Source organism: Taudactylus pleione, unplaced genomic scaffold (assembly GCF_031769625.1).
Source record: "Taudactylus pleione unplaced genomic scaffold, aTauple2 ptg000903l, whole genome shotgun sequence".
Classification (NCBI taxonomy): domain Eukaryota; kingdom Metazoa; phylum Chordata; class Amphibia; order Anura; family Myobatrachidae; genus Taudactylus; species Taudactylus pleione.
Genome location: NW_028285304.1, coordinates 630,238 through 639,341, shown reverse-complemented (window position 1 = coordinate 639,341; position 9,104 = coordinate 630,238). Strand labels below are relative to the sequence as shown.

General features: G+C 46.8%; 1 pseudogene; it reads left to right on the top strand.

Moving 5' to 3' along the window:
- The first annotated feature begins 7,243 nt into the window (after positions 1-7,243).
- Positions 7,244-8,414, top strand: LOC148473954 (E3 ubiquitin/ISG15 ligase TRIM25-like; annotated as a pseudogene).
- Positions 8,415-9,104: the final 690 nt, after the last annotated feature.

The window sequence follows — 9,104 nt, the reverse complement described above, 5'->3', positions numbered from 1 at the left end:
TGGACTGAGAGGTACTGTGGGTACTGTAGGGTGGGCACTGTGAGGAGCAGGAGGTGAGAGGGAATAAGGTAGTGCTAGGTGCAGGGGGTGAGAGAGGGAAGCAGAGGCTACTTCTCATTATCAATATCCCTAAAGCTCAGGAGGGGGGGGGTATTCAACAAAAATTTCCATACCCCCACTTCAAAATTTTCACTTCGAGCACTGGTATAAGGCACAATGATCCCTATGGCTACATGTATTATTTGAAAATTATCAGTGTGTTTTCATCAACAAGTAGATATTACTAATATACCAACTTACTAGGAAGCAGCCTGGTCTGACGCAAGCTTGTACACCTCCGTTATATTTCTCTGCAATTTACTCATAGCAGGAAACACTTGCGCAACGCTCTGCACACCAGCAATGAACCTCATGCACCCTGCAGCATAAACTTTAACAAAATTCATGTAACCCTGGTTAAGGGTTAAATAACATACTATATTAATAAGTACATATATGAGTTAAATATATATGTACTGCAGTCACAGTTCTTGAGGTAAAATGTATGTGTGTGTCATGTATTTATAATGGAGTATTGTAGTTCATGATATGTATATATATATTTAATGTATTTGCATATAACTTTATGTGGTACTTTTTTCTATCTCTGTGGTGAGGATGTGCACAATGTATGAGATGCACATGCACAGGAGAAGAAGTGGGCGGAGTGATATGGCTGGGAGTGGTTAGGTTCCTGCCAGGAAAAGAGGGGCAGGGACAGAGAAACATATAAAAGGAACTGACAGCAGAGTGGGAGTCAGTCTGCTGATCCCTCCCTCCAGTGCCTGCCCTCCTGTGACCCGGGCAGCCAGTGAGCGGCTATATGCTGCTGGGCGCAGGGTGGCAGAGCCGGAGAGGGAGCCCAGCCGCAGCTGGGGAAGAAGGTGGGACAGCGGCACCCACCCTGTCTACCTGATGATGCCAGAGAGGCGGCGTCACGGGAGGTGGACCTGGCAGCGTGAGTGGAAGTGGCTAGGAGCCGCGCAGGAAGTCCCGGCGTCAGCCACCACGTCAGCGGGGAGGCAGATCCGGAAGTTCCGGCTACTGTCCAGTGACAGGAGGGCTGCCTGCTTGGTGGCAGGCTATGACAGAGCCGGGGGAGAGGGAGACACAGCAGCAGCGGTGGTCCCGGCAGCAGAGCAGTGCAGAGGGCCCGGTGGTGAGCAGAGGCTGTAACTGGGCGAAGCTGCAGCACATCCCCATAGCTTAGAGGCTGTATCCCAGGAGGAGGGGTGCATCTACATTTGGGGAGGTGGAGCGGCAGTGGCTGTATCCGGTGGTCAGCGGTAGTTCCCTGCAGGACAGCCCAGCAGCAGTAATACAGAGGTGGGCTGCAGTTAGCAGAAAGAGGCCAGGGGTTTCTCTGCAGATGGGAAGGTCACTGAGTGACAAGTTAGCAGTGGCAGCAGCGCCCTGCTAACAGTGAGTACATATATGCACTGCACTCACCTAGAGCTCTATTTATTAACATTATTTTTACTAAAATAAAGTGATAAAGGCTGTTTTGTGTTTTCACACCCTTTTCACATTATTTTAGTATCACCTATAGTTATTACAGGGCAATTGGAGTAGAATTAGTAAAATTCTACTCCAACCCCTAGTATCACTTATTTTTAGTAAAGCAGATCGCATTTCCCATAATTGTAATGGGAAATGTGATTCGACCATAGTTACTAAAAATAAATTGTAAAAAAATACCGGGGGAAGCCCTGAGATAATAACGCCACCTGGAGGTGGCGTTATCCAGGGTCTCCCCCGGTTACCGGGCTCCCACTCTGCCCTAACGGGGAGAGCAGAGGTGGGAGCCGGTACCAGTAATCAGCTATGTGGTCTAAACAGACCGCAAGCTGATTGCTGTAAAAAAAAGAAGAAAAAAAATTAAACATTTTTTTTTTACTTACCTGACTCCAGGGACCGGTGATCGGGCCTCCGGTGATGGCTCCTCTCCAGTCAGCTGGTCTCCCACAGTGCACTGCTGCCCGGTCATCAGGTGATCAGGCTCCAGTGCAGTATGGGAGATCACCTGATCGGGAAGCCCGGAGAAGATCACCGGCCATGAGGATGCAGGTAAGTGTAATGAAGGGAGGGGGGGTCATGGGGGGGGGGCTTAGCGCCGGGGGCGGGGCTTAGCGCCGGTGGGGGTAGCAGCGACGGTGGGTCGGCGCATGCGCGGGCTCTTAGTCGCTGTATTTTTTCCGAAAATACCGCGACTAGAGTGCGGATGGGATCTGCAGGGACAGAGCTTTATCGCAAGCTCTGTCCCTGCAAGGGAATTATAGTAAATCCCTGTGATATTGCCTGAATTCGCAATGCGAATTCACTCGGTAATATCACACTACAATCCGCATTCAATATGCGGATTGTAGTAAATAGAGCCCCAAGTATCTAGCTGACCGGCCCTCAAGGGAAGGTGGGTAGCTGCCTTGAAAGGAAAGTGCTGGGGGAGAAAGTAGACTTTACTGTTACCGTCTGACAGGGCTGTGGACAATCCCTATTGTAGCCCTACTGTAACTACCCCACTGCAGAACATTACAAAGCCAACACGAGAAGTGGCTGAAGTGTGAATGATCCCCACATTAGCCAGACTAGTCCTCTACTATTCTGACTGAGGCTACCCTGCGTTAACAGTGAAAGCAGTGGGCAGTTGCAGCTTAATGTATGATGAACTGATAGGAGACAGGATACCCCACATCCAGCATCTTCTCCAGCCTCTCCCACACCAGTGCACCCTGTCATGCATACATGGTGACTGCTTACTCTGGTAACCTGTGATCTAGAGTAATAAAACAGCAGTGGTACTGTGAACTATTTGTTCAGCAATTCTTTATTCACACATACAGTGAAGTACTGTATATTGGAGACCTGTTAACTTCTTTAGGGTTAATCTGCATATACATAAAGTAACATATTACAAATGCCGCCAGCCATTATCAGACTGTGAGCTACATCTGGCCCCTGCACTAAGGGCTATGGAATAGACTCGCTCAAGGAGGATACATAACAACAGAGAGGCTCATAGAGCTATGGAAACATTATAGGGGAATATTAATAGCTCAACTAAAGACTTATATGTCACGTTATTTATTTTCTATAATATAGGTTTAAATGGTATAGGTTTTATTCACACGTGATGCTATGCGACAATCATATGGGATTGATATAGGACAGGGTCAGGATATTTAATGTCTAATGGAGTGAGTTTAATGTAACAGAACTTTAGATGAGATTTTATGAGTTCATCACTTTGGGATTGGTATACTTCCTCTTCTGATGCAATATCGGTTTTAACAAGAAGTAAAACATATGTGTTGGTGATGGGTATTAATTGTAAGTGCCAAGTAATGTGATTCTATATGCTCCTTTTAAGTATCTGTTAAAGTATGTGACATTAGTAGTGTATTAATAGTTACTGTGATGCTTATCTGTGTAAAATGTTTATGGGATTACACTATTATAATTGTGTTATGTGAAGAAATATTTAAAACAATTGTACATGCTATTATTTCATAAAAATGAGTTAACACTGTTACATTTGTGTAGTTACTTACCTGAAGATTTGACACAAGGATCCAAGAAGAAAAACAGGTCTACCTAAGTTTTACACTGTGATATCCTGTGACATATAATATGGTTTGAATAGCTCCCTATTAAACCATGGATAGTTATAACATTTAAGTGGGTTTTCTCAAGTAGGCCCATAATGACTATTAATACTTGGGTGGAGGCACTGACAATGGGGATGTACACCACTTAGAGGAATGCTAAGGGTGGGTACATTAGGAGTAACAAAGGTGTTAGTAACCTGGTGTCCCTTTATAGAGGTAAAGGGGGGTTACATTCAGGCACATCGGAAATACTAAGCATTCAATGTAACTATTAACAAACACATTAACTAGAATTAATATTCACTTGGAAGCATTTTAAGGGCATATAACATAAAACTTTTGCATTAACCATCACTGCCAATACTTATTACAGGGGTTCATAAGAAGATACTATGGGGTAATCTCCAGCCATCAGTCACTAAAATAACTTGTGAATAAGGAGGAACCTACTATGCTTGCCCAGACCAGATTACTCTGCTCTCAGACGGTTCCCACACATGAGGCTCCCTTCGCTGCGCCAGTACCCATTTGCCACATCCAGGGAACCCCAACTGGAGATGGCACATGTTCCTCCCACCACCCAGCAAAGTTAGAATAGATTAAACTGAGTGTCTCATCCCCAGCAACGGCTCTCCTGCCACCTTCCTTGGACCAGGTCCTCGCCCAGCTTCCTCTCCGCAGCACCTTGCACACTCCGGTCCTGTGACCTTCCCTGGGTCTGGGTCCTCTCCGGGGTCTTTCAGCTGGCTGTTGATCTATTGATCTGTTCTCTTGCAGGGGTCTTCTTGGGTCCTGGAGCCGGGGTCCTTATGTGGGCTGTCCCAGTTGCAGGTACAGATTAGCTGTCACAGTGGTGGTCCCAGCAGCAGTTTTTCAGGTGAGGGCCTCCTCTGGTCCGGCTACAGCAACTCTCACAGGTCCCCCCTCTGGGTCCTTCTTTGGGACATCCCTTGTGCTGCCTGCTCATCCTGGCCATTACACAAGGGTCCTCTGCGCCAAACCCACCAAACTTCAACCGCCGGGTCCTCCTCTGGGGTCCTTGAGGTGGCCATCCTGAGCTTCCACCCATTTCCATGCTGGGGTCCTCTGGGGTCTCTGCAGCAGAGTATGCCTCTCACCATCAGTGCTGCTCCATCTTTCTAGCTGCCCCACCACATGTGATGTTTCGATTGTCTATCGGTTTATCACAACATATGTTAAGCAAATGATGTCAATAATGTAATTAATTAACATAAGTGTTGTCCAAATGTTTTCCTTTGGTTTTTTTGGGTTAAACCTTTGTTTGTTTATTTTTTTTATTATAAAAAATAAAATTCAAAAAATTAACAAACACACTTAAAAGGTAATTGTTTAAAAACAACATTTACGCAAAAGCAGAAAATAATACTAGCTTCAGGATACTTTGCTATACTAACATGTTTCGATAAGCACCAACAATTATTTGGTTAATTAAGCCAATTTGCTCCTACAAACGCACTGGAACAATTGGGCATCTAATTAGCCTTGTTATTAGCAAGAAGTTTGCAGACTATTAGGTGATTGTATTGTGGGCTCTGAAATAGTAACATCACTAGTTACATCGGTTATACTAGGTGCTAACGAAAATACTATCGGTCTTGCGGGAGACCATACCCTACCACAAGCTGGTCAATCATCCCGACCTGAGGCCTGCTCGCAGAGTGACGTATTACTACTTCCGCTCTTCGTTCTCTCTCGCAGCAGTTAATTTATGTACGCCCCGAAAACGGCGTGCGAATGCTGTGGCACGCCTGCGTTTTTAGGCCAACACCCCGTCACCTCCCACAAACGGCCCTTTCTCTCAATCAACTATTGGAAGTCACTTCCTGCTCGCAGTCCGTACGAGCGAACAAATATCTGTTCGCAAAGACTCAGTCGCGCATGCGCATAATGGTGCATATGCATGCGCAATTGCAGAACATCGGCCAGGAACGAGCGAGCGGCTGCTTGCGAACGTTTCTGAATCAGGCCCACAGTCGCAACGGGATTATCGTCCACCTCTGAATCGTCCACCTCTGAATCAGGCCCCCAGTTACATACAGTCCTGGTGGATGCTGGGAAAATCAGGCGCTGCGCTTCTGCATCACCCAAATTATTTCTTCTCCAATTAATTAGTAAGAAGAATATTCATTAATAGCATTTATATATACAGATGTGTCCTTTTACATCCATGCTGATCACGCTAAAAACATGCGCACGCATCGCGCCATGTGATTACCCGCAGCAGCATATGCTATGGTACGCTATGGCGCTCTGTGATCGCACCGTGCAATCCAATGGAGTCGCAGGGAGCGAACGCAGTGCACATATCCGCTCGCAGGCGCACGGTTCGAGCCATGCATGGCGCGATTTTCTGCGTACAGAGCAAAGATGCAAGAGGACGGAATGGGATTGTTTTACCAGCAGTTGTTTAGCCGCCGGTTCAAATCCCGACAGGGAGAGCCCGGCAGGACAGAATGCCGACAGTCTAACCCTCCCCTCTATAACCCGCCTTTAGGGGTGCCTAACCCTAACCTCCCCCCGTCAGTGCCTAATTCCCCCTCCCCGCTCTCTAATCCTAACCCTCCCAAGGGGGTGCCTAACCCTATCGTCCCCCCCTAGTGCCTAACCCCCCCTAGCCTAACCCTAACCTTCCCGGGAGGTGCCTAACCCTAAGTCCCCCACCGGGGTGCCCTAAACCTAACCCTCCCTCTCCACGGCTAAGTAGAACGGGCGCCCGTACTTACGTTGATCGGGCCGCAGGTCATAGAGCTAAATCTCCAAGAGGACATATCTGTACCTGGCTTCCATCACCTTTGGAACTAATATAAGTATTTTAGGGGTGGATATACTGTATAGAAATATGGTACATACTAGGGGGTCTATTCATCATTACCATTAGTGATAATTATGTTTTAAACTCGCTACAAGTTTAAAAAAATATTTTTGAGGCATTCATCATGCCTCATTCATCATACCTCCCTAACAAAAGTATCACTTCCGAACAGCTGCTGTTTTTGCGGAGTCAGCTTTTTGGAAAAGTGATACTTCACCTGCAGCTGAGGTATCCATAAGGATTTCCTCACACTGTGCCGGCACCCCTCTCTTCTACCCCAGACACACCCCATGGCCACTGGTGTCAGTCCGAGGTCCTCTTCCACCCCTCCGCTGGCAGCAGTTGTTCACAGACATATCAATATACTATGGATATATCGCCCATTAAGTGTAATATATCTTTTGGTGTGTACCCCAGCTTTAGTACGAATACTCTTAAGCTCCGTACACACGGAGCAATTTTAATGCACGATTTGAACGATAACGATATCGTTCATATCGTTACCATTCAAATCAATCATCTTTTGCTCCCTACCAGCCTGCCAATGACCAGCGATGCACGGGCACATATGGATAATAGCGATATCGATCATCCAGCACACCAGGGAGGGGGCAGGACAATCAGCCAGCGATTATCGTATCGCTGGCTGATTGCTCTGTGTGTACGGAGCATTAGTGACAAACTCAGCCTCGCCCTGTGTAAATATGAAACACACCCACTGGTATCTGAGTGTCAGAGACTTTCATTTCCTCTTCTGCTGCCAGCGATGGCGTCTGCTGATCTGAGACAGGAGCTGGACTGTTCCATCTGCCAGAGCATTTATACAGATCCTGTAACCCTGAGATGTGGCCACAACTTCTGCTGGGTCTGTATTGATCGTGTGCTGGATACACAGGAGGGATCTGGAGTTTATAGATGTCCTGAATGCAGAGCAGAGTGTCAGGAGCGTCCTGCACTAATACGGAACATTCCTCTGTGTAACATAGTGGGGAGTTTCCTGTCTACCCGACCAGATCAGGAGGAGACTGGGATCTTCTGCACTTACTGCATTCACTCTCCTGTACCTGCTGTTAAATCCTGTCTGCATTGTGAGGCTTCTCTATGTGATAATCACCTGAGAGTACACAGCAAGTCAGCAGAACACGTCTTATCTGATCCCACCACTTCTCTGGGGAACAGGAAATGCTCCGTCCATAAGAAGCTCCTGGAGTATTACTGCACTGAGGATGCTGCCTGTATCTGTGTGTACTGCTATCTGATTGGGGGACACAAACGACATCAGGTGGAGACGCTGGATGAGGCCTCTGAGAAGAAGAAGGAAAAGCTGAGAAATGTTCTGCAGAAACTGACCACAAAGAGAGAGGAGACTGAGAAAAGAGTCCAGAGTCTGCAGGAGCACAGGAGAGATCAGGGAAAAGCAGCTGGTGTAACAGAGACAGTCACTGTCCTGTTTAGAGACATCAGGAGACAGCTGGAAGACCTGGACAAGAGAGTCCTGAGTGAGATCTCCAGGCAGGAACAGCGCGTTTTACTCTCAGTCTCTGATCTGATCCAGCAGCTGGAAATAAAGAAGGATGAGCTGTCCAGGAAGATGCGTCACATTGAGGAGCTGTGTAACATGTGTGATCCAGTGACTGTCTTACAGGAACCAGACACAGGTGACTTGTGTGATACTGAGGACACAGAGAGACATGATAACCAGGTCCATGGTGTAGAAGATCTGGATGTGGGTCTCATCTTAGGGGCATTACACACAGTATCTGATATAATAACAGGTATAAATACAGGGGGCTATGTGCAGGAAGCTACAGACCTATTACTGGATGTAACCACAGCTGGTGATAAGATATATATATCATGTGACCTGAAAACTGCATCCACGTGTCCAATGCAGAATCGTCTAATGTCAGCAAAGAGATTTCAGTATAATCAGGTAATAAGCACCAGGGGATTCTCCTCAGGGCGACATTACTGGGAAGTGGATGTCAGTAAATCAGAGCAGTGGATGGTGGGGATGTGTTTTCCCAGTATAGTCAGGATAGGAGTTTGGGCACGCCTTGGAGGTAATAAGTCCTGGTGTGTGTATAGGAATAATAATCAGTACTCAGTGAGACATGACATTACAGGGATCCAGTTACCTGACAATATCCCCTGTGACAGAGTGAGGATATACCTGGATTATGAGGCAGGACAGATATCCTTTTATTCTCTGTGTGACCCCATCATACACTTACACACTTACATTGCCATCCTCACTGAGCCCCTTCATGCTGCATTAGGTGTATGGAAAGGCTGTATAACTATATCTGGGAGAGTCAACACCTGTTAGAAGTGATCAAAATAAATCAGCAAATAAACTGGGGAGGGGGCTGATTTAGGATTGGTTAACATTGGCCAGCTCTGTCAGAACCTTTCAATTTGTGCTGCTGCTTGCAGACTGCTTTCCTCTCTGTCAGTGTCTCTAACCCTGGTGCCTGGGCAAGTAACCGATTAGGGAGTCACTGATGTTACTATGCAGCTCCCCACCCCCCATTACTTGCACCAAGTCGCTCCTGGGAAGCTCTGGCTCATACACACATAACGATATGCTCCATGTGCAATACTGTTAAGTGTTTGGTGTTGTTTGC